Consider the following 25,690-nt stretch of genomic DNA (forward strand, 5'->3'; position numbering starts at 1 on the left):
TGGGAGAGAGTGAGATGGATGGTGATATGGGGATGCGAGCAACATTAAAAGAGTGAGAGGACAGTGAGACGGAGAGGTAGAATGATAGAGTGGGCATAACAACTCCTGCAATATTAAGATTATAATGAATGCAGATTAAAGAACAAATGTGGCGACTGGATGTGTAGCATGTAGAATACTGCAGCAAACATCAGGTTACACAACACAAACGGCCGGTCCACGGTGTGGGTTTGCGCAGCTTGTGGCGTCCAAGGTCTTCACTGCTGCTGCCGCGCCCTCTTTCTACATCGGGTTTGCATTTCATGATGACCAGAAAGTTGCATTTCATTTCATTATAATTGGATTCATATTAATATCAGAAAGAACAAAAGGGTTCATTTCAAATCAACAAGGCCAGAATACATTAAAAAAAAAACTGAAAAACATCAACAATGTATATATACGTTATGTGGATGTGTGTGGGTGCGTGTGATGGCACCATTTGGCAGCACACTAGAAGAAGACTGACTCCTTTCTTTACGGTCACAGTGCCGTCAATTTAGCTGTAATTTTACTTCACCAGTTTCCAGCCGAAGGTCCATTGGCTCACAATGTTACAACCCTATTGAGCCAATCCGAGGGATCACGCAAATGCGTGGGAGGAGACAGGCTAAGAGCTGGTTTAGCGTCCCTCATTAGAGAGCAGGGTCTTATGATAACTGCTCCTAACTGCTGCAGCAGTCAGCTGTTGTTGACTGTTACGATCAACAGATGGTGCTGTGGTACTTCAGTTGCCGCACACGTCGCTGGCTTTTCAAATCAGTAGACGTGAACGGAGAGCTGGCACAAGATCAGAGGATCGAATTTATAGACAAAAGCGTGCTTACATCAAAAAGCAGTGTGGTACATTGGATTACGTAACTAAGATGCCCTACATGCCTGTCTTCAGCTGTCATGTCATGATGGGAGCGCTCTTTGTGAGAGAGGGGAAGACATGTGCAAGGTGCTATGTGCTAAGCTTTAAAAAGGCTATTTGGATTCCTCCTCTTCACATTCCTGTCTCCTCTCATTTTACTCTTCCTCTATTTGAGAAGACGAGTTTGATATTTCGGCTGCATACCCCGAGTCTCTCTCCCCATATTTCCCACTTTCTATGATATCCGTTTCCAGCTTGTCTCTTCCTCTCGCTGTCTCTAGATCCATGTTCCTCTGTTTTGGCTCATTTCCGCCTTTATCCCCGGTTCCGTTTTGTTTGGAGAATACTCTTCTCAGAAACATCTTCTCTTTCTCGTAGTCCAATCCTTCCATCGCCTCCCTCAGCTGAAAAGTCTGTCTTATCCCATGTGATGTACACAGAAATACATGTTGGCTCATTATGCAAACAATAGCATACCTAACTTTACCTTAACCATTAAACCAATTTCCATCCATCCATTTTCTTCCGCTTATCTGGTGTCGGGTCGCAGTGGCAGCACCCCCAGCAGACCCAGCAGACCCAGCAGACCCAGACTTCCCTCTCACCAGCAACATTTTCTTGCTCATTCTGGGGGAACCCGAGGCATTCCCCGGCCAGCTGGGAGATATAATCCCTCCAGCATGTCCTGGGTCTTCCCCGGGGTCTCCTACCAGTTGGACGTGCCCAGAAAACCTCCAGTCGTGAGGCGCCCAGGGTGCATCCTGATTGGATGCCTGAACCACCTCAGCTGACTCCTTTTGACGCAAAGGAGTAGCGCCTCGACTCCAAGGTCCCTCTTGATTCTTGAGCTCCTGAACCTTTAAGGGAAGAAATGTCATCTCCATGTATCCGCAACCTTGTTCTTTTGGTCACGAACACCGCCTGGTAAAGTTTTCACCCTAACATATAATGATCTTGAGCATGGGAATGTGCATTTTGTCCCCATAGCAGAGGCAATACCCCATAATGTGAATGTTTAAACACACACACACACACACACACACACACACACACACGCACATACAGACTCTCATTAATTTCCGCCTGGTTTCATTCAATTTCCAAAGAATGAGGATAATATAATATTCAGCAATATCTGGAAATCAAGAATAGCGTTTTGCAAAAAAAAAAAGTTTAGTATCCAAAAACTGAAACCTATCATCTTGCTTCAAAACAAAGTTGTTAAAATACCAACGTTTTCTTTCATACATTTAAACAGGAAGATATTTTAACTCCTATCATGCAACACATTACATACTGCACATATCCAGAGGGACATGTGGTTAATGGCTGTAATCCTGTGTTGGCGCTCTTCAAAAAAAAAAAGTAAGCACACTCCTCATGACAAGCCATCGATAATGGATTTGAAATGTCACAAAGTGACGCAAGAATGAAGCGCCCCACCATGAACACCATGGATACACCTTCCTCTGACTTTTATTCAGCGATTCTTTAGTCTGCGACTAGAACGTAGCACGGATGCAACTCACAACAGAAAAGACATTCCAATGTACAATATTACTTTTCCTGACAGGTTTACACAGACAGACTTTTACTACCCTCTACTAAAAATGTCCATCGAGGAAAAAGTTTTAAAAAACCCCTGCATGAAACACGGTTGAATGAGTATTTTGGCAGCACGGAGAGTCTCGGAGGAATCACTATGCAGGTGTCACAGGTGCTCTGGGATAAAGGCAGTCTGGTGTAAGGCAGATATGCACACTACCTGCAACTCAGAGGCAAGGGTGAGGGCAGGTGGAGGAACTCTGTTGTACGATTTAAAGCAAAGGAAACACATAGGAAGTGGGTCAAGTAACCAGTAGACAGGCAGTGCTTTCTCTCACTCTGATTCTTACATTCTTAATCAAACATAGTAAATGAAGGTTTAAAAATACAATAACATGAATAAAACAATGTGAACAGTCTGCTGTTTTGTCAAAACAAAAAAAAAAAGCCTGCACCACTATCGGTATAAAACGAGGGCTGTAAACAGAAGAAGAGAACACATGACCAAAAAAGATGATTTATCCCTGAAAACAATAATGACACATTCATGCAGTTAATATCTGCTGCCCAACAGACACGACCAGGCCTCGCTAGATTGATACAAATTACCTGTGTGACATTTGGGGTGACAGTAACACAACCTTACACAAATGCTCAGTTTCTATACTCACGTACAGCCTTGTGCTCTCATGAAAAACAATACGCCTCACATACATATACATAGGAAAGCAATATAGCGACACAAAAATACACATACACACACACACACACACACACACACACACACACACACACACACACACACACACACACACACTTCAAGGAGTAACTTCACATCATTCCACAGGGAGAGGCACGTTGCACTGGAACCTGCTCTGTGACTGGTGGAGTCTTTTCATGAAGACCAAGATGTGAGATCCAAACCCTCGAGGCAGTGCTTGTGTCCTCTTCTATACACAGAAGGCAAACGGATGTTGTGTGTATGATTGTGTGTTGCTGAGATAAGAGTATAGAAGTGTGCGTTTTTTTTTTTGTAAAAAAAAAAGAAGGTGTTTTTGAAATATGTAACTTTTTTCCTGATGTGAAAGGATGTGCTGGAGATGTGTGTTTTGTATTTACACATGTTGGCTTGGAGAGAGAGAGAAGAGGATGATGGGAGGCTAAATGATGGTGATGGATGAGCATGGCATCTGTAACTCACTTTGAATTTGTTTCCAAGAAAGAGAATCACAATATGAAGAACCTGTTTGCTCAGTCAATCTTTCGTTGATAGCCAGCAGCGTTTGCTTTAATATTGCCACTTTTAATTTCCGCTCAAGAACTATTAGCAGACAGCAAAGAGGTGAAGTGGAAGTCCTTATTGCAACCAATGAAAATTAACTCAATTCTGGCTTGACTGAAGTGCAATCAACATAGCTAAATGCTTGCTTAGAGGCAGATTGGAAATGACGCAAAAATCTGGCTTCACATTGTAAATAATAGATTTAACCCCTAAAACCTCTTTTGTTGAATAAAGTCTAGATGACTATAGTGCAGTGCACGGTAAGGGAGTGCTCAAAATGATGCCCTTCCACAAAATGGTGGGTTTTCTTTTTCATGTACCACTAGTATCAGCAGTCATATACATATTACAAACAGTATCCTTATGTTAGATGACAGTGATTTTATTGAGCTGTCAAGCTGAATAAAACGCCCAAAAAAAGCCAGTGTTGACAGATGGAGATGATGTGGAAGCTATAGAACACTTTCTATTTGTGACTGACAGAGCAGTTTTCATTTGTGAAGCCAGAGTTTTGACTTTGAAAATCACTAACACACCTACACACCATACTTGTACTTTGTCAAATAACAGTACAGTAAATCATGTTTTAGGATTATATGCCTGTCTGCATTAATCTTCACAGCTGTGGCAGAAAAATCCTTTTCCAGTGTAGAGCCTGTGCATGTGTAAAATCCAGGTATGCACGTCATGGTTGTGTTTGTTACAGTAACACAACACCAAACAATGGCTGTTTTGTGTTGCCGGGGTACACAATCTGTATCCTGATTAGTTCTGCTCACACCGGCCGCTGTAAAAGCCAAGTTAACAGTGAACGAGTACAAATTGGGCCTGAGCTGAGGAGATAATCTGGACCCGTACATGGAGACTTTTCCTCGCTAGGTGATTGTGTCTGGTCTTGTACGAAGTGGAAGGGAGGGGGGCGGGGCTAGTTGAAACCCAGAGTGACCAAATACACCTTTTTCACAGCAGGCGTTTGGCAGAAAAGGCACAGGTGACACTAATTTAGTTAACGACGGCTCAGCTGGATCAAGTGCTTTTAGTAAAGTGTGACAGCGAGCGAAGCGTGAAAAATACCAGGAGCGTTGAACCTGTTAATGAATTGAATGCACTTGTTTTTCAGTTTTTTTCCAGTTCTGCTATGCCAAGCTAAAATGTCTGCCGTTAATAAGGGTTTTAGGAAATACTAGCCTACGACTCTCCTCCGTATACTATTGAGAGAACTTTCTCCTGTTGTACAGATTCTGGTCATGGTGGCTTAACCCTCCGGTTGAAGTTCTCAAGAATCTGTATTTTGCGCATCGACACCTGGTGGATTTAACCGATTGGTGGTGACTTTACTTGATGTGGGTTTACAAGGCTGATGGAGTTAGAAGATATGAACTGACTTTTTGTAACCTGTTCCTTTCACTATAATCTTACTAAGCTTTTATTGGTAAGTAGGCGATGCTTTTACGTGAGTCGATCTTTTTTCATCTGGGATATTAGCAGGTGATGTTTGCGTTTTGAGTTTAAATAGTTAACACAGATCATTGACATTAAGACAGCTTCAGGCTGAGTTTTCTTCTTCCTTCTTTTCATTCATACAACCTGTTGACCTGAATCCAGTGGTGCTTATTATGCAGAGAACCTTGTCTCACAAATTCAGTGATATTATTACATGGCTGAACCAAACACAGTGTCAAGAAAATAAACCTTATCAATGACAGCTGCTTTCCTGAAGCACCAGCGTAATGTTGATTGCAAAAGAAGAGATTTACTCTGAATATACACTATGTGTACTATAAAGCCAATTCAGTTCAAGTAAGTTATTCTTTTTCCTGCTATATAAGTGCACCATTTTTCAAAGAACTCTTCAGAGCTATGAAAAAGCTTTCGTGTGCTGTAAAGTTAAAACTTATTCAAATACTGTAGTAACGTCTCACTGGAAGGAAACTGTTTTACTAGATGAAGCAATACCATTTTACATTCCACATTTAAATTACACGTCCTCTATCAAACACATTGCCAAAGACACACACACACACACAAAGGATGTGTTTAGGTCACTAAAGAGTCATTTGACATGATTAGCAGATGGCAACTGATCATTAAAACTCTTTTATTCACTGGTCTAAGGTGTAAAATGATGAAATCCGATGAAAACTGGGAACAGCTTTCATTCAGATTATACTACTATCAAATTGTAACATAATACGATTCAATCATCAGTCTTTACCTTCTGGCAGTGAATGAAGGGGTTTTGTGGTCAGTCATATTTCCACATTCAAATTTTTCCGAGCCAGTAAAATATTCAATTTCACAGATGTACGCTGGGCAGAGACTGATAAGAATAAAATATTTTATAATCCTGTAGCCCTTACCGTAAAACTATTAGTTTTTCAGTATAACTTTGATTCCAAATGGATGACGAGACAGAGAAACAGACTGAAGCATGCTGGACACAAGAATGCGTAGTCGATAATGATCAGTAATGAGTGTGTGTGTGTGATTTAGTTTTTGAAAAATGGCGAACAAATTATGCCACTGATAAAGACAAAAGAGGTGTGCGCGGAGTCTTTTAAGAGCCACCAGGCAAACTTAGTCCCACTCATCTCATGGGGTAATTGGGCTGTCAAAAGGCAACTGAGGCTCTTTATGACCCATAATGGCTGTGCTTACCAGTACTTTGACCTTGTGCAATAGCGATGATAAAAGAGGCTAATTTCTGTGGCGTGGGAGGGCACTGTGATGCACGACATCATTCTTTACTCGCTCTGAGACGCTCTTGTGACGTTCTGTGTATCGTGAAAGGTCAAATCAAAAAGGTCAAACCCTGATGGAAGAAACAAATATCCGCACGCATATGTATGGGAGGGATCTTATGGTTATGAGAGTCAAAAACATATGATGGACGTTTGTGTGGATGTACTGTAAGGAACACCTATAAAAGTAGCACATATACATTTGTATAACAGTTTCCCTTTCCTTCAAAACTTTCTGGACGTGGACCAGAATTTACAATTGTTTGTGTAATAATGTGTGTATAATTAGTTGCATAATTAGACAATATGAGCAGGACTCCTATGGGAAAGAGATGGAGAGATGGAGGTAGAGATCAAGGCAGAGATGGAGAGAGGAGGATTAGAGGAGAGTAGAAAGAAGACAAAAGGGAGGTTCACAGTAAAAGAGGACCATGAGAAAGTAGAAGAATCAATAGAGTCATGGGGAGAGGGATACATTTCGGAGAAACCATTGAAATGAAGGCAAGACATACTGGTACGGCTGAACAAACACTGCTATTTGTGTTCTCTGTAGAAGCAGAATTTCTGTTGTGTTGTGATTCCGCATTGGGACCATTTTTGAGGGCTAGATCATTTACCGTGGATGACAGTGTGTTCAAATGTTTGCTTTCACATGTCTTAGTGTGTGTGTGTGTGTCTGTGTGTGTGTGTTTAAGCATGCATGAGATCCACTTGGCTCCCGACAGCAATCTGTGAATAGGAGTGGGATGAGAGCCGCTCTATTTTGGGGTCTGAAGCCATGTCCGTCTGTCAGTGTGGGGCAGGAGATAACCCATTATACACACACACACACACACACACACATGCACACACACACACACACACACACACACACACACACAGAAGGGGAGAGAGGGGCTGAGCAGACTTGAAAGCTTGTTTGCTAGTTTATAAACAAATATGCATTTTGTATGATTTTGGAGTGATGTTTTGGATAATTGCTGATTCAATTCAAAAGTTAGAACAAGAACATGCAGGGAAGGAAGAGATATTTCTAGAAAGCAGCTTCACAGGGATGTATCGGTATCTTTCTATATGCAGGCCAATAACAAGAAATCAAAGAGAATATGTACACACATATGTTTTATGAACAGTGTGGCCATGGTTTGTGCACTGTTTGTTGGTTATCATCATGGATATGAACATTCCCACCATTAGTATCGATTATTTTAAATACAAGGCAATTTATTCCCTGACTAATTACAGAATAAATGTACAATTGAACACACCCCGTCCTTTTATTAAATGAATATCAGCCAATATTTTGTCAACAGATATTCTACCAACATCGAGATATCAGCAGAGACGGTATGTCCGGGTAGGGAAGGGTTAAAAAAACAGAGAAAATCTGATTACATATGACGTATTTAGCGTCTTATGGAACTGTAAAGTTTAAAATAAAAGTTGATGAGACAGTGTGAGTGGGAGGAAAAAGGGGCGGGAGGAGCCAGACTGAAGAGGATGTCGAGCGCATGTGAGTTCGAGAGACTGAGTTCCTCTTCTCTGCTTTGGTATGATTGTATCGCACCTGCTGTCTCACACATTCACACACACACACACACACACGCACACACACACACACAGACACACACGCTGTCGCATCTCGGCCTGCACTGTTACGATCCGGTAAGACAGAATAAATTACTCTGTCTCACCGCATTTCACGCATGACTGCATACGCACACACATAATACACACAAACGCACACACACACACGCTAACCCTCACCACGACCAGCATTCATTGCTCTTCAGGCACAATGAATGCAATCACTATCAAACAAAAAAAGTGATGCACACACAGTGAATAAATGGCCCAAATGGAAAGAAACCAAACAGATAAAAAGCAGTACAGACCGAGCTCCAGTGCTGATAAGCTATCAGTACAGACCGAGCTGCGACGCCTCCACAAGGTTGCTTTCACTGTCCGTCGCTTCTTAACACCCGACGCTATAAAGTCACTTTTTTATTCTCTCTCCTTCAATAAATGCACTTTTTCAAACTGTCACTTTCCACCGCTTTCAAGGATGTACAATCGAGAAAAACACTTAATCTTCACTTCATTTGAGGGCTTATTTGGCTTTTGTTAAGTGACCCTGAAGACAATAAAGCATCTCATTTCCACAGCGCCTCCTTTTAGAACTACACAAGACGACCTGACTCAGGAAGGTTTATTCCTTTGCTCACGTTAACCAACCAGGACGTGCCAATGAGATTAGAAGATAAACTGTGACTAATTGCTTGGTCTTTCGCGATTGAATGATGAAAGAATCCTTTATATGTTCAAAACAGCAAAAGACTTCAAACTATGACTGTAAGTGTAGTGTGAGGGTCGATGTAGTGAAAGTCTCCCAGCATGCAATGGGACAACAGGTTCATGGGCATCAGTTTCTTCAAAGAGAATTCAAAGAGGATATTCTATCGCTGCTCTACTCTGATATTGAACAAAATAAATGCAACAGGAACCTTTTTCTCTCTCGAAAATCCATACAACAATATTACGAACAAAATAAGTCATACATTATTTACTCTTGTTGCTTACTCTTAAGCGTTTCCAATGTGTTCAAGTCTCCTCGGATCCACATTCTAGGATCCCGTGAAAAAAAGGATTTTCAATGATTTTCAAGGCAGAATAGCAATCTATTTTTAAACTTCTGCAATCATTGGGCAATGCCAGATCGTATGCATTTGTGAATGTACATTCCTGGCATACAGGTGAGATAGTATGGTTCCATGTCCAGCTCAACAGGTATACAATAAGTCCCGTGTAAGATATCAAATTGAATTATCATATGCTTAGCAAAGATTACACGCGTTTGAGCCTGCTCCAAAGCGGCGTGCCAGTCAGCATAATCACATGTGCAATTTAGATTCAACTCCCGTTCCTGTCTTGTGAAAGGTTTCTCGTATGCGAGGCAATTATTGGCGAGGATATTTGAAATAGCTGACGTCAGACATCTGGTTGATGTACCTGAGGTGTTGAGGAACTGTTTCTCCAGAGGAGTCTCCTCTGGTAATCCAGGAAATCTTGGAGACTTTGACCCGGTGTCTGATGTGCAGGTCAAACAGGCTGTGTTGAGGCACGTTGTATTTTAGGAACAGTTAGAGAATATATTCTCTCTGTATGAGCCCCTAACTTTTATAATGACGTCCAACTTTTGAGTGTGCTGTCTTCTTTATGACTTGGGATATCTGGGTTATTCCATATTGGAGTGTGTGTAAGGAATGTATTTATTTAACAGAATCTGATGTAAATGTTGGATGGCTCCAAACGTCATCTCTGATTGGCTGAAACACAATGAAAGCTGTTTAACAAATGGATATTTTGTTTATAAAAATACATTTCCATTTTGAATGTGTCGCTCAGCTGTTCAAGTACGCATCAAGCACTATAGAGGATGTCAGAGCATACACAATAAACCATTAGAAAAGCAACAAGCAGCCTCGCCAGCTTGCCTTTTAGCTGTTCTTAAATCACGTAAAGCACTGCGTGCGCCGGCTAATTGTTTAAATAGCATGTAGGAGGAGTGTTGGAGCAAACGCATCTGTGGCTGTTTAAATAAAAGAGCAGCGGAGCACGGGAACAGAGGAGGTGTAATCCAGATGGGCACGTCCCATTCCAGATTTCCAGTTGAATTCTGCTCATGATGATTTGTGAGGACGAGTCCTGCACAAGGCCAAGCTGTTGGTAGCCGTGTACTCGCTCTCTGCTGCTGTCAGGGACCTCAGCGGGTTCGGTGCCAAGCGGGCTGACCTCGGAAGTCTCGAAAGAGGATAACAATAAAAAATGTCTCGCCGACAGCAGAGCCGGGCATCGACATGACAATTGCAGGGCGGCCATCCCGTCCATAGGGACTCACCAAATGAGAGGGAAAATAAACAAATGTATGTTTACTATATTCATACTATTATCTTGAAACATTCCAAAATAACCTCACTTTTTATAGTTTGCCAGGTGAAAAGGGATATTCAGTAATGACTTTTCCTCTGACAATAGGTAAAAAAAAAATCATTTTGCTCAATACTTCCGTTTTCTCAAACAGTTGTTTTCTTTACAATGAGAATAATAGTCCCACAAAGCTGCTGCTGTGGCTATAAACTATCAACATTTCGTTTTTTCCAGCTCCGTTAATGTGATAAATATGTTGTTCATCACAGTCAGGACATTTAAATATGGCACCCGGGGGCTCTTGGAATTCATAATGGACATATTTTGATTCTATTTGGACATTTTATTGAAAAACGTGAGGGATTAATTCAATGAGAACATGGTTGGAGCCCGACTTTTAGTTTTGCGAGACGTGTTGCTAATAAATACACACACTTTGAAGAGCGCACCTGGTGCTCTGGGAATTTATTCTACACTATTTGTTGCCATTTTTTATACATCGGCTAATCCCACATCCCACCACCAGGCACATCACTTTATTTCATGTAATCTTGTATGACTGTAAGCACACATCGTGGTGATCCAACTTCACGAAAAGCACATTTCCTTGACCTCGTCTACGCCGTCATTGACTGCTGACTCCTCACTCCTCTTAATTGGCCAGTTGGGGCCACAAGTAATCAACAGCTGTTTCAGTTTGTGATCTAGGGATTAGAAATGGGTCCTTGCCAGATTTGCACCGGTAGGTGCGCCTCACATTGCTGATCTTCTTTCCATCAACACTGGTGCATGTGAAAGTTTGCTCCACGGGACAGTGCTCGGTGTGTGTGTGCGCGGTGAGTGTGTTCAAGAGGCGGCAGGCAGGTGTTGGCGATCGGAAAAGGTTAGCAGTGAAATTCTGGCAGTAAATGCGCAGTGTAGATTACACTCTTCCTGTAAATAAACACAGCAGCTCCCGTATCTTGCTTCCCAGCTGCCGAGCGAAAGTGGAGCGAGAGTCTGGATTACAAACCTGTCCCCGGCTCACGTTGCAAAGTGAAGATAACGACACGACGTGCGAGTGATGAAAAAAAAGAAAAAAGAAAAAGCGTTTGATATGCAAGATGGAGGTTGAGAAAACTGTGTTGTGTATTCATTCAATCAATCAAACAGTACAGCAGTGGCCGTTGCAGACACGCCTGGCAAAGCTCTGCGCTCTGCTGACTTCGCTTTTCTCGCTCTTCTTGTGTAACTCGACATGATGTGAGACATGAGCAGCCACAGTGGAGCCACTGACATATGCAATCTGCTCATCGGTTGCCATAGTTTGCATACATTCACAGGAAAACTCCCTTGGTCCTGGCGGGGGGGGGGGGGGGGGGGGGTTCTGTGCTTGTGCAACAACAATATCTCAGCAATCAGCTTGCTGACGCTCCTTCTGCTCACAGCAGTGCTGAGTCTCAATCGGCTCATAATGACAAACGTAGTGAATGGACGTGCAGCAGCAGCGGCAGCAACAACAACAAGTGGGCATCAGAGCAATGCATTTTGCTCGATAGGTCCAACACAATAGCTCTGCCACTGTGCAATACATACAGCACTGGACGGCCGCCACATTTTTTATTTTCATTGCAGGAGAAAAAAAGAGAACGGTTTCGAAAACAGGATTGGCAAACACTGCACAATGACGTGTCCGCCACGGTCACTTCATTGACACGCGTCAGTCTTTCCCTGTTGCGTGTGTGCAGGTGGATGCTGACAGTGAGTCATCTGCGACCATCTATTCTCATTATCTTTCTGTCTGCCTGCGCCGAGCTGACTCTGTCTCTCTGTCTTCCGCGACGCCGTCCCCTGACACGAGTCCTGAGCGCGCCCATTGTTGCATTTCTCCCTCGTCAGGAAGTGGGACGGAGCAGAAAGAGGCAGAGGGAAAGACGGAGAGAAAAGGTTTTCACTCCAGTCGCTCTCTGTCACTGACGTGGGCTTAGAGAAGGACAGTGATGCTGAATATCAACACTTTGCAGTCAGACAGACAGACACACACAGAGAGAGAGAGAGAGAGACAGATTGTGTGTCGGCTTTGGACAGGCATGCTCTCATACATTTTGATGACACAGGCTGTTACCCTGTCGATCCCCGTGCCGTGACATTGCGGAGACATGGCGTGATGACACACACACACACGCGTTGTGGATGCTGCTACCGCTGCTTACCTGACATGTCGTCACGGTTCTGCCTGTCAGTGCTGACGAGGACATCGGTCCTCTGTCCTGAAGCGACCGCGCGCAGAAAGTGGAGACAGCACGGACGACGCAGATACAGCGACACAATCACACCACACGGACATGCGAACACATCGTCGTGCCAAAATATGGTTTAGTCCTACAAACACAACACACACCTGGCGGTTGACACCGAGCTTTAATCGCAGGCCAAAACAAAACCTGGAGCGTCACAGGCCGATGCAGCCGAGCAGGGGTCACACACATTTCTGAGGCTGAGTTTACTGGACTCTGGAGATAGATAGGCTTTGTTATCCATCCCAGGGGACCGAACCGTGGCGCTGCCTCGCCCGGCTCACAATGGCAGCAGAAGTCAGTGAAGTGAAGGTGAAAAATATTTGTGGTAAATTGGTTTGAGGTGGGGTTTTTCCAGCGCACCGATAGAAAGGACCAATAACACAGCAGCTGGAGGAAGCAAATAAGCAGGCATTGTGGAAGTTTAAATACCAAATCTGTCTATGACAAGAATATAATAGGAACTACATTGTCTAGTTTGACTTTTTAATGTAATTACCGGTAATGGAAGAAAAATACAGCTTTGTGTTGACAAAATGACCGACTGTTTCTCTACATACCCGAGAGTAAAGTGGTGAACGTATAAAAGCATATATTTCCATGGAAACACAGGGGGCAACAGCATGTTGTCGTCAGAAAAAGCCTTTTTTTTGTGTGACTCTATTGTGTGCAGCAGTGAGTAAATCTCTGGGTCTCCTGCATATCAGCATGATGATGACTTTCTCTTAATGGCGCCTTTGTTGGTTTGGGCAGCTCTTTGTTGCATGATGTTGAGCTGATACACGCTATTATACGTGTGAGTGTGTCTCTGTGTGTGTTTTGCGGGTCTTACGTCCACCCCAACTTCCTTTATGCTCATGTTAATGAGGCTTGTTTATGCTTCATCAGCTGTGTTAAGTTTGCAGTTGAACTCTGGTCATGCATTCAGAAAGCATTACCACAGACACGCACGAAAGGGCCAACGCAAATCGTTAAGGACATGCAGACAGATATACACCAGTACTCACACACACACACACACACACACACACACACACACACACACGTCTATTAGAATAATAGAATTATAATTGACAGGACGGGGCATGTCAGAAAGGAAGATAGTGACGGATTCAGGATACAATGACAGAGAGAGAGAGAGAGAGAGAGAGAGAGAGAGAGAGAGAGAGAGAGAGAGAGAGAGAGAGAGAGAGAGAGAGAGATAGAGAGAGAGAGAGAGAGATAGATCTGACTCCAGGACAGAGATAATGAGGTAACATGCGTTAACAAACATGACGATGAACTGGGGGAAAAAGCCCAAACAACATTTGGAGATTCATTCAACAACAGCATTCACGTACGTGTGTGTGTGTGTGTGTGTGCGTGTGTGTGTGTGTTTAGACTGCCTTGCTCAAATGAAACATGAATGGAATTTAAGTAACATGTAGTTTCACGTGTTACACTACATTACACCATGAAATGCTCCATATGCTGCGCAACTGACATCTGTGCAGCCAGAAAACAGAAGCATGTAACCGAATTCAATGCTGTGTGTAACTAACATGATTCTGTCTCTTCCGTATGGCTGTTTGGGCCCTATGTTCCTCACACATCAACTCCACACACACACACACACACACACACAAACACAAATGTGACGACACTGGATTGGAGTGAATCACTGAGAAATCTGGAGGATTTTGAGGAGACAGACCGTGGAAGTGCAAAGCAGGGTCTGATCCAGCAGGATTTTGTCGTGACAGAACTCCATGTTCTTAAGGTTGTACGTCGAGTGTTCTTCATCACGAGCTACAAACTGCTCATGAGATTTAACTCTTTTTGTGTGTTTATACAAACGGGGCAAGCAAACTGCCACATGGATAATTATTGTGCTTCAGCTTGTATAATAGCGTATATCATCCGGCATGTTTTATGGATAGGGGTCACATGTTTTCAGTATAATTATTCAAGGAAAACCTGTAAATAGATCACTGCCTAATGTATGCTTAAAATGACATAGCTTTAGGTCATAAAGGCACAGGAGGCACAAAACATCGGTGACTGAGTTTTCAGCCGACACTGACTATTTGAATCCATTATCCAGTATTTGTTTTTGTATTTCTCAACCAACAGACACGGGTGAGTGAGATAGAGTGTGTCTCCTATCTCACCTCTCAATACTAAACGTGACAATTTAAGAGCGCCAACATCTTGGGTTTGGTTGAAATAAGTACAGAGGTTACGTCACATATCTCACCTGCAACTCTAACAAACAGGAGCTGTCACTGTCAGGCGGAGCAACGTACTGTAAGTGTACAACTTAAACTTTGCATCAACACACAGTTGATGACTCGGGTCAGCTGGGATCTCCCAATGAAATATTATCTTATTCCTTCAAAGTTTATTTCCTGATTCTGCGCAATGCATATGCATCAGGGAGAGGAAATATGCTTTGTGTACGCACACAGGTAGTAATTCATCCTGGCAAAGGACAAGCTGTGTTAATGTCTTTGTGCACAAGCGCTCCCCATCCAGCTGAGACTGTGGTACAGCACAGATGCGTTATCCTCCGCCATTCATCCATCAGCGGCTACTATCTGGAAGACTGGAGATAAGGTGTTTGTTTGTGTGTGTCGGAGAGCATCTGCGATTTTCAAGATGCGTCTCCAAACGGATGCCATGAGTTGGAGGAAAGGGGAAATATGTGGAAAACGCAAGCGGAAAAGAATCGCGAGAGAGACAGAGAAAAATAAGCAGACACAAATATTCTGTGCTCGGAAATTACATGCAGAATGTGGAAGACACAGAATGTTATTCGAGGTCATGTATTGTTTATTATGTTCGAAGCAGGCCACTATACTGAAGCTCAGGCAATGGGAAGAAAAGTTAAGGAGAGTTCATTATTTATGTATCATACTGTATATGCATGTTCATACTTAGTCATTACGTACTTCATTATGTCATAATTATGGACTTGAATAGTTTTAAGTTTGTGCAAAGCTTCAGAAAACCTAATTTTTGTTATACTGCTACAACTACGGTATTGATACACGATATCTCTCTGTTTGAAAGACGATTTTTTTTTTTCTCCTCTAAATTCCTGTCCAAGCCCCATGTTGCAATATTAAAACCAAAGCATTACTTTTCTTTTCCACCAGTCAGCGGGTCACAGACCTCCTGACAGACTGGAGGAAACAGGCCCTTCAATCTGTTCAAGTAGTCTGGAAACGTCCTGGACGGCGATGAGTCTGCGCTGCATCGATGAAGATGGGAGTGGACTTCATGTTGGCCTTGTTCAGCTTTATTCTCCCTGTTTTTTTCGCCGTATGTCTGTTTCTCCGCTCGCGCGTCACAAGTCACATTCTTTGATCGTGTTGAAAAGTCATCCAAGCTGATTCGGATTCTCTATTTTCTACGTTTGCTGTCAATGTTTGTCAACATTGAAAGAAAAAAAAAAGAAAGTTGATTCAAACACCTGGCATAATAAAACAATATATTGAACATTATGTAAATATTGAACATGTGCTCCAACACAGGACATTTGAGTTGGTGTCACCACATTTTGATTTATAACGCTGTGTAAGTGCCTGAGCTGACAGCAGCTGACAGCTCCTGTGCAATACAGAACTATAAGCACCTCCACATGAATATGTTCTCTGCTCCAAAATGAAAAATGCAGCGATTATTAACTTCGCAGCAGCATTCGTGCTGCGGTGTGAATAGACCCTAATCAACCTCCACTGGGCTTTATATCAGATTCAAACTCCAACTGATATTCACTCGACAATGCACATACAAGAGTGTGATCCAGGTCCTGTAGTGTATCCATTGCAAAAGAATGGCCACTAAAAAAAACACGCGAGTGCCTGTCCTTTTCCGATTTGGAAGCTCGAGAGCTAACAGCCGTTTATCGCCTTGTCCGGTGATCTGTGAAGCAGATTTTAACTCGGTTAGATCGTTCCGACTTTGACGTCTGCAAAAAGTAAAGAGTGACAGCTAGAGCAGAGCGCTGAAGAGGAGAGAGAGAGAGCGCTGGACCATTCACCGTAACAGCTGCATTGTTTCCTGTCCGCTGTGAAACAGCGAGCATTAGAGTTTTTGAGGAGGAAGAGATTTGTAAAACATGGACATTACAACAATGGCTGGAGAATAATCTGCTCAATCCCATTACTGGCTCGAACCATCCACAGAGACAGACACACACACACACACACAGGCGCACACACACTATCTTTTCATGTGTGTGTGTGTGTTTGAGAGAGCGATATGGGAGGGAGAACAGAAGAGAGGAAGTGACAGAGTGACAGTATTTGTGTGTGTGTGTGTGTGTAAAGTACAGGAAGTGTGTGCATGAAATAGGATAACTTCAACAACCTCTGGTGCGTAATGCATCGACATGGCACGGCGTCTCAGACGAGGTCATTCAACCAACACGGCGTTGTGTAGAATATTGCCTTGGACCGGGTGCTGAAACATTGGTGTGGTATTCATGCTGAGTGACCTTAATGATCGCAAAGCGCTGTACAGATGTTAAATCATTGAACCATTAAAGCACCAAATGACTAACACATCTCCTCAAATATTAAAATATATATATTTTATTTCTAAAGGGATGATTAGGTTTCGAAGGAATTTTAAAATTGCAATGCGTAACCTCTGAACAGAAAAAAATACGTCCCATTCCTTAACTACTCAACAGGTAAGCTTTTGGCCTTGTAATGTCTCTCCATGTAGACCTCTCTCACTGGCAGGCAGACACACACACACACACACACACGTTTTAACTGTGATGAACACTTTTTTTCTCCAAGATCTATGTTCTCCTATTGATCAGTTGTGCTTCCTTATTCCAGTCATTTCAGCAACCTGTTGCCGTTGCCTTGAACGTCCTGGACGGTTCATTTCAGATGGCACTGGGCCAGATCTGGGTTTCGAGACACTGCATTGTTTTCGAGGTAAAGAATCTAATCGGTAGGCATATATTATTTAGTAGGCTTTGCACTAAATCATTTTTTAATCTTTGTCCTTTCGGGTTGTCAGAGCCACAGCTGTTTTTCCTTTATACTCCACTGCTATCTGTATTTTTGGATTGTTGTGCTCGATGCAGACTCAATCTGAAATATCTTCTCCGAACAGCTACATTCCTGCTGGAGGCGGATACAATAGGTGTTTGTGGTTGAAGCTTTGACATCTGATTTATGTTTCATAAGAGAGTCAGCATCCACAGCCAGTGAAACTCAGTTGGTGTGTAATATGTATGTTTTTTTTTTATTCAGTCAACCTTCACAATAAGTAAAGCCACAATCGAATATACAAAAAAAAGTCAAACTAAAAAAGGTATAGGTAGAATCATTATGCTTATGTATTCCGATCCTTAATTAATATCAATTAAATCAGATAATGAATTTGATATAAAGATAAACATCTGTTTATGAGCAGGTGTGAGGAGTGCACCCACCATCTGCTGACAACCACCTTATTAACAAACAATATGGAACATGTTCTCGGCCGCTGGTGGTGAAGTTGTGTGTCTGTCGTCTTATTCATAAGACATTTCTCAAACAAAGATGTATAACCACATGGGATGGTGTGAAGCAGACAGTGGAACCAAGCGGTTGTGTTTCACAGGAATCTATTCATCCCGTGGATCTTACGATATGCCACTTTTTTTTTGTTTTGTTTTTTAGAAATGCGACTCACAAAGACGTCACCTTGTGTTACCAAATGGAAACACAGGGATACACTTCAGACCTTGTATATGACAAATATTTATGTGTCATCACACGGTACATGTTTTCCTGAATATAGACAGAATGAAATCAAACAGAATCCAGGGTTCAAATAACATCAAGAAGTCAATTCATAATTCACCGCGCCAGATGAAACGGCAGCAAAGGTCAACACACACTTTATATTGCATCTCCTCTTCACTCAGATCTGAGGAACATCTTCACCTCCTCAAGCTAAACACACCACCTCGACTGCTGAGCGTTGCTTTGAGAAAGTGCTCAATGTTTCACTCAGGCCAAGGAAGTCCTTCCACCTCAAAGACACGCGCTCACCCGACGTGAAATTGCCATTTGAAGCCTCCTGCTGTGCTGCGTGTAAATACTTTCAAGGTTAGGATTTTTCTTTGTACTGCCAAGCCGCTTTTCCCCCCTCCAAATCTTGTGACAGATGGTTTATTTTATGCTCTCCGTATGTAGCTACAGTCACGATTCTTCAACTACACACTTTAATTAACGGCACTACATCGGCATCGTAACCGAGCAGATGCTTCTTGAGCCACGCTCGGTCCGTTGGTTCAACACATTAGCCCAGACTGGAATATCTCACTAAACTATCAGATGGTAAAGCAAAAACATTTTGGGAAGGATATTCAAGATCCCCAGGCGATGAATTCTGGTTATCCCTTGACTTTAGTGCCACGATGAGGTTGACTTGTGGGGTTTGGACCATTGGATGGACTTCATGCCCCCCCCCCCTCAGGATGAAATGTAATGTATTTGGAGACACCCTGACTTTTCTTTTATTGCAATCATCAGGTAGAAATTTCAGTTTCACTGGGCATTTTCTCTCCTGCGGCACACATGCCATTCCCATCAGCCTCAGCTGCATTTGCTGAAACTTGACTGAGGGACTTGAGAATCATTGTCTTGTTTTAAAATGTCACGTGCCTGCGAAGAGTGCCATGTACTGTCTGGACCGCACCCCACAGAGGTCGCTGCGAGAAATTTCATTTGTATGCACGCGCATATGAAGCCCTTTGTCCGTTGTGCTCATCAAACACAATAAATAGTTGCACTTCACTCTCACTTTGGTCAAGCACTGAACACACCATGAGCCACACCGCCCAGCTAGCTTAGCAAAGCAGACAGCCGGGGGACAGAGAGGCGCGCTGCAAGCTAAGCTCGATCGTCCATTTGCGGTTTTTTTTTGTTTTTTTGTTGCTGTAATCAAACTTGGAGTGGAAAGAAAACAAGGTAACCTGATTGCTGTTCTCCCATTTCACTCTCACTTCACTCTCTTTTTCCCTCTCTTTTTGTGAGCAGACCGAGCGATCCCTCTCATCAAAGTTGTACACATTGCCACTGCTTTGACTCAAAGCGGAGGCGGGCCCTCGTATAATTTGAGTATCGGGCCGCCCGGCTCTGTTTCAAGCGCTCTCGTGGGACATTTCAAGCGCAGAAGACGGTGCTTAGTTTGCGTATATATCAGGGCCGGCTCTCTTCTCACAAACTGGCCTGCTTTATGGACAGTACTGGACATGATGCCTCTACTCCAGCTGGTTATTCTGTGAAAAGCCACAGACAAGACCCCAGCTTCCAGTAAAACTCCCGACTAGGCCAGATCTGATTCCACCGCAGTCGCTGCTCTGTTCCCTCTAGAGACGCTGCAAGAAAGCTACTCTGCTGTGCATGTGCACATGTGTGTTGATGAGAAAAACATTTCAGTGTGTTGCATGTGCAGATTGCTGGTGATAGTAATTTGCAGGTTCGGGTGTGCCGATGGTTGTTTTGTCTGTAGCTTTACATTCTGTCCGTTTGTGTGCTTGTGACTGGCACATCCATCATAATGAGCTTCTTATTTTAGTTGTTGTGAGTCAGCGAAAAATGTGTGTCTGTGGCTCCTTCTCTTTTTTCCTGTCTAACTTTCCTTCCCATTATCTGGGCTATTTTCACCACAAGCTGGTCCCACTGGGATAAATGACGCCTGGGTCAGATTAAACATCAGACCCAAACACTGACATCTTAACTTCTTCCTCTTCTGACCTCTCTATCACAACACTATCGTTCGCCTCTCAATCTCTTGCCCTGTTCTTGTTAAACTTCCTCGCCTTCCTCGTACATCAATTTGAATTCCTCCATTCTTCCTCTGTCTTTCGTTGCTTTTAGCACTTCATCGTCCCTTCATCGCTGTCCCCTCTGGCCCATCTTCTTCTATCATGTCTATCTTTACTGGCTCTTGTTTATCTCTCTGTCCTTCCTCTCTACCTCCATCTCTTTCTCCATCTCTATGCCCACATTGGTCTCTTTTCATCTTCAACTTCATCTTGCTGCATCTATTTGTTCTCCTCTCTCCTTCTCTAACCTTCTCTCCAGCACTTCAATTGTCCAAAGGAGAGGAACAATTCCTTACGCCGTCACAGCCTTTCTGAAATATAAATAGCTAAAGGCTCAAATGTCAAAGTCAATTGTGTATATATAATTGTCATCATGCCATTTTCAGACTGACTCATATTCATCTGATGCAGGAGTTCAAATAGTTGAATTGTTTTGCCATTCAAAGTGACATTAAGCCCATTAAGTGCCATCTTAAGGGAAGTATGAGTCAGGTTACACATACAAACATAGCTAACATTCACTTGTGTGCGTCACAGTGTCTTTAACTTATTTGAGCAGTTGCTTCGGTTGGTCTAAAATACTTGTTTTGGAAGGTAACACATACAAAGACATGTGCAATGGTAATGGAGGCAGGCAGGATTTGTGTTTCTTCTTTCAGGCTTCTTGAATTAATTCACTGTGTATGTGTTATGAATGACCGCATAGTTGCATCGTGTCACATGAGTACAAGCCTTCTGCCTAAAGCACAAACGTCCTTGATAATAGTGAGAATGAGTACATAAAAGATGTGCTAATACTCGAGCATTAACCCTTTAAGACCTTCCGTTAGATGATCACCATTCATGCTGCATCCAGTGTGGAGTCATTTCTCTGCCCGGTAGTAGTTTATTACAGCTTCGTGAGTGTGTGTCCTGCATGCCGGATGACATCAATGAACCACTCACACCGTAGGCAGAGCGAGCTCAGATACCACGCGTCGCTTCTAACACATTTATAATTCAACGTACTGTCACAGCTCTACTCATCTCGTCCCCTTTCTCTTTCAATCATCACTTATCTCCCCTTCGCTCACCTGTATCTCTTTCCACCGCCGTCTTCTTCAACCATGCCTCTCGCCCTCGCACCCTTCCCCACCTCCTCTTTCTGCTCTCGTTTTCATTCACTAATCCAACCCTTCCCTTATCTCAACCTGTTTTTTTTTCCCCCGTATCATTTTCCCCTCGCTCCCCCTTCTTAATACTCGTATTTCCTGGAGCAAAGCATGGCATTAGCAGTCCATATGCTTCGACACCATCGGGCAATATGTTGGCACATGACAAGATTGTGCCCCCGTGTCACCCCCCCTCCCTTCTGCAAGCTGCAGAAAGTGAGAGTGCAAGCATCAACACCAGCCGAGCTTGACAGGCAGGCATCCTCCTCGTAACAACCACACTATTGCCCACATCCCCCCACGAGCATGAGTCCGTGTGCTCTTTGCTTCCTTCATCCATCCTTCATGACCTGTGGCAATAACATATTTTAAGGATTAGTTCAAAGGAATGTCCGGTGTTCTCATGGGATTATACGTTCCCTTATTTCATCTGTTCCCATGCAGTCGACCTCCGACTCGCACTCTCGGGCTGTCTTTCGTTCAACTTTCCTAATGTTTCCTCTCTTGTTGTTTTTGCCGCTCTCTTATTGTGTTATCTTTCCTCAATATGTTGGGTGTCACAGTTTTTTAATCCCGCTCTTTCTTATTGTTTGCTTCACTCAATAATTCCATTTCTGGTCTTTTTCACTCCCTCATCCTTCATCCTCATTGCATGTCTTTCGTTCACCAGCTTTCATTCTCATGCTGGGTTTCACATCCCTTTATTTTCTTATTGTCAGCATATGTCTGCCATTTTTTGATACGGCTGTTTTTTAAAAAAAACTCAAAATACAGTATGATGTTACTCAGCCATAACGTATATAAAGTATTTGAGCGTGGCCACAAAACTTCCGTCGGCAGAACATTTAAGTTTGAAAAGGAATAACAATATGAAAAGCTTTAATATATTATGCACTTAATGTGTCTTAAGTACCCAGGAAATACAACATCAAGGGAAATCCAATTAAAAGCACAACACAACTTAGAAAAAAAGGTTATCAAGTGACAAAAAGTGATGTCTTTAATGTACTTTTGAATTATTTGAACATAGGCGAGAGGGAATTAGATGGAGGACATATTCAAAGAGTTTGCTTCAGGGTCTCGAGGTGCTCCTGAGATTATTGGAAATGCCAAATGTACTGCAGCTTTCTCAACAAAAATCTCGTAAAGTTTTGTAACGATGCTTTAAGCCACCGCCAGACGTGGTTAAGAAGATTATAATTTAATTTGACTGAATCATTTCTGTCACTCGTGTGACTCCATCTTTTTATTCATTTTCACCCATTCCTGTCATATCACGTCCTTCTCTGCGTCTCCCTCACTCTCTCTCTCTCTGAGAGCAAAGTGTGACAGCTAAAGATGTGGAATTGGAAATTAGAATTATGAAAAAGGTGAGTCGTATGTGGCTATGTGAATACAATACTATCAGAGAGTTACAGCCATGCCACTGCTCATGGCTTTGAGTTGTCACTCAACCCGAGGAAGAGAAATTATGGCTGCCATTTGTCCACCAATAAGAACAAACAGCAAGCAGCTTGAATCAGGTCATCCTAATCTTTTAAAGAAAATGAATCAAATTAGTCACAGCAAAAAAAACATAAAGAAGCAAAATTTCTCTGTGACGCTCTTTTTCACTTGCTTGAAATCACTCGCAGCACTTTCAAACTTCTGCTTGAGTTGGTAACTGATAACATTGAGCGCTTTCTTTAGTTTGAGGAACAAGGAGACTAAACGTTAAGGAATATAGGAGAGGGAAGTCTAGGAAGTAGAAACATAAATTGTCTTGAGGTCACCCACAGGTGGGAAACTGTCTTCTCTAATGCACTTTCCATTTGTCAGAGATTATCAGTCAGAGACACTGAGAGGCACACTCACGGGCAACGCCGAGCCGCCTAAGCACACGATCGGTCATTTCAGGCATCATTACTTGGCAGAATGTGACAGATTTTTTGCAGAAACAATTTTCTAAATTTTATCCAGAGAACAAAGCTGATGTGAAAAAACGTGGACAAAAAAAACAAAAAACATGTGATGTGGAAAACCTGTTAAGAAGTTGTGATGCCTGACCTGAAAGTCACGTGTTGGGCGGCGGGACACTTTGATGCAGTTTAGTTGTGTTTTAATAGAAACTTATTAAGATTTAAAGCATTGAAATTGACGATTACGTTGATGATGAATATAAAGTACATGCATTTAGTGTCATATTCATAATTATAGTCAGAGTATATAACACGTCAAACGATGTCATCGTAAAGCACGGCAAAAGAAATGTGTAAAAGAAAACTTGTTTTAACTGGATACATCATGCACTTATGTGAGGACACTAGACAACTTGATTATAACATGAATACTGCTGAAAACAGAGTTTGCAATATATTCACCTTGAACATACGACACTGTTGACTCAATACATACAGTGTATACAAATCAAATCAAAACTTAAAAATGAATTTAAAAAATGAACTCAAACTGTAACCTCCAAATGAATGACTAAACATAACACGACGTATGAAACATCACAATGACTCTTGAACATTTAGCGCTGTAAAGGGGTGTTGAGCAATCTCCATTTCTCTTATTCTGATTGAGCGATGTTACATTCATGAAGGTCAACGACTTGGCATTTTCCCATAGAACAACATCTACTAAAGCCTTTACTCGAAGTAAAGGAACCACGCTGTCTCACATCGGCCTTTTTTCACTAGCAGTCTACCAATAGTCCACCAGCATTGTCACAGCAGTCTCATACAACCTCGGCGTCTTCATTGCCCTGATGTCCAGTAACACACTTTTTTTACTTCCAAATCTTTGTTGTGTCCTTCCTGGTCAACACACTGGCTGGTGTGTTACGTACTAGGGTACTGGTGGTCTGTATTGATATCAACTGGCGATCCTCTCGCGGGTTCGTTCCTATGAGGCGCTCCACCTGTACCAAGGGGGAATCATCGCTGGAGGATGTTCTGAGTCCTCTTCCCACCTGTGTGGATCTCTCCGGCACCTTGTGGCTCGGATCTTCTCCAGCTTCCCCTTCCACCCTGCAAGGCCGTCCTTGAGGCGAGCAGCGCAGACTACGGACCTCTAGCGAAGAAATAACAGAGACGCACACAGGAAAAAATAAACAAATCATTCAACAAAAAAAAAAGGTTTTGGGTTAACACATTCAGCATCATTTCCAAAACCACACAACAGTGTTTAAAGATTTGTGCAAATGGATTCAGAAGTTTTTACAGACTGCAACGACAACATGAAACCACATGTGCATCTCATGAAACATGCAATAACTGTGATAATTCTAGTTTCAAAATGTGACATGTGTTTTTTGTTTTTTTTATTAATAAGATGTATAACCGTGACACCAGGAAGAAGTCTTATCTTAACCTCCAGATACCCGGAGCCTCCTTGGATAAAGCATGCCAAATGTAAAGGATTCTGAGGCCTTTCAAAGCTCCAGCGCTCAAACCGTACACCTTCCTATCTACTGATTTACCACACGAGCCCAGTAAAACTGAACAAAATGTAGATGCATTCCCCAAAAAGGCAAGCGGAAGGCAGTGTGAGGACGGTGGCGTCTCTCTTGTTAGCTCACATCATGTTTCCTCCCGTTTTCAATTAGACTCCGGTGACCGAGCTGCACAGGCTTAGTGTCAGACGATGTCACAAGTGTAATCCAATGTGAAAGGTTTACTGGAGTCCGATAAGTGACGCAGATATTTCACTGCACACATGCTCGCCTTGACACAAGAAATGGTCCAATGCATGAAACTAATAGCCTTCATATCTCTGTTCTCTGGTCTCTCTTGTAGCAGTGATCTTTATCTCAACATGAGCACGCCTGTTCTTCACTGCTTGTGTGTGTGTGCGTGTGTGTGTGTGTGTAGTAGGGGCGTTGCTCCGACCTGGTCTCCTCCCAGCTTCCTCCTGATTACCACTCCTACTAACTGATAGTAGTATTTTATGTATTATTACAGATCTGAAGTAATCAAAGTACCTCTTCGTAGCCTCGAGCGCAGATGTTTCATTCATCACAACGATCTCACATCTTGATATTCAGATGTTCATAATCGAATGCACA

This window comes from Clinocottus analis, unplaced genomic scaffold (genome assembly GCF_023055335.1).
Source record: "Clinocottus analis isolate CAN_PGR_092001 unplaced genomic scaffold, fCliAna1.0.p SCAF_20, whole genome shotgun sequence".
Classification (NCBI taxonomy): Eukaryota; Metazoa; Chordata; class Actinopteri; order Perciformes; family Cottidae; genus Clinocottus; species Clinocottus analis.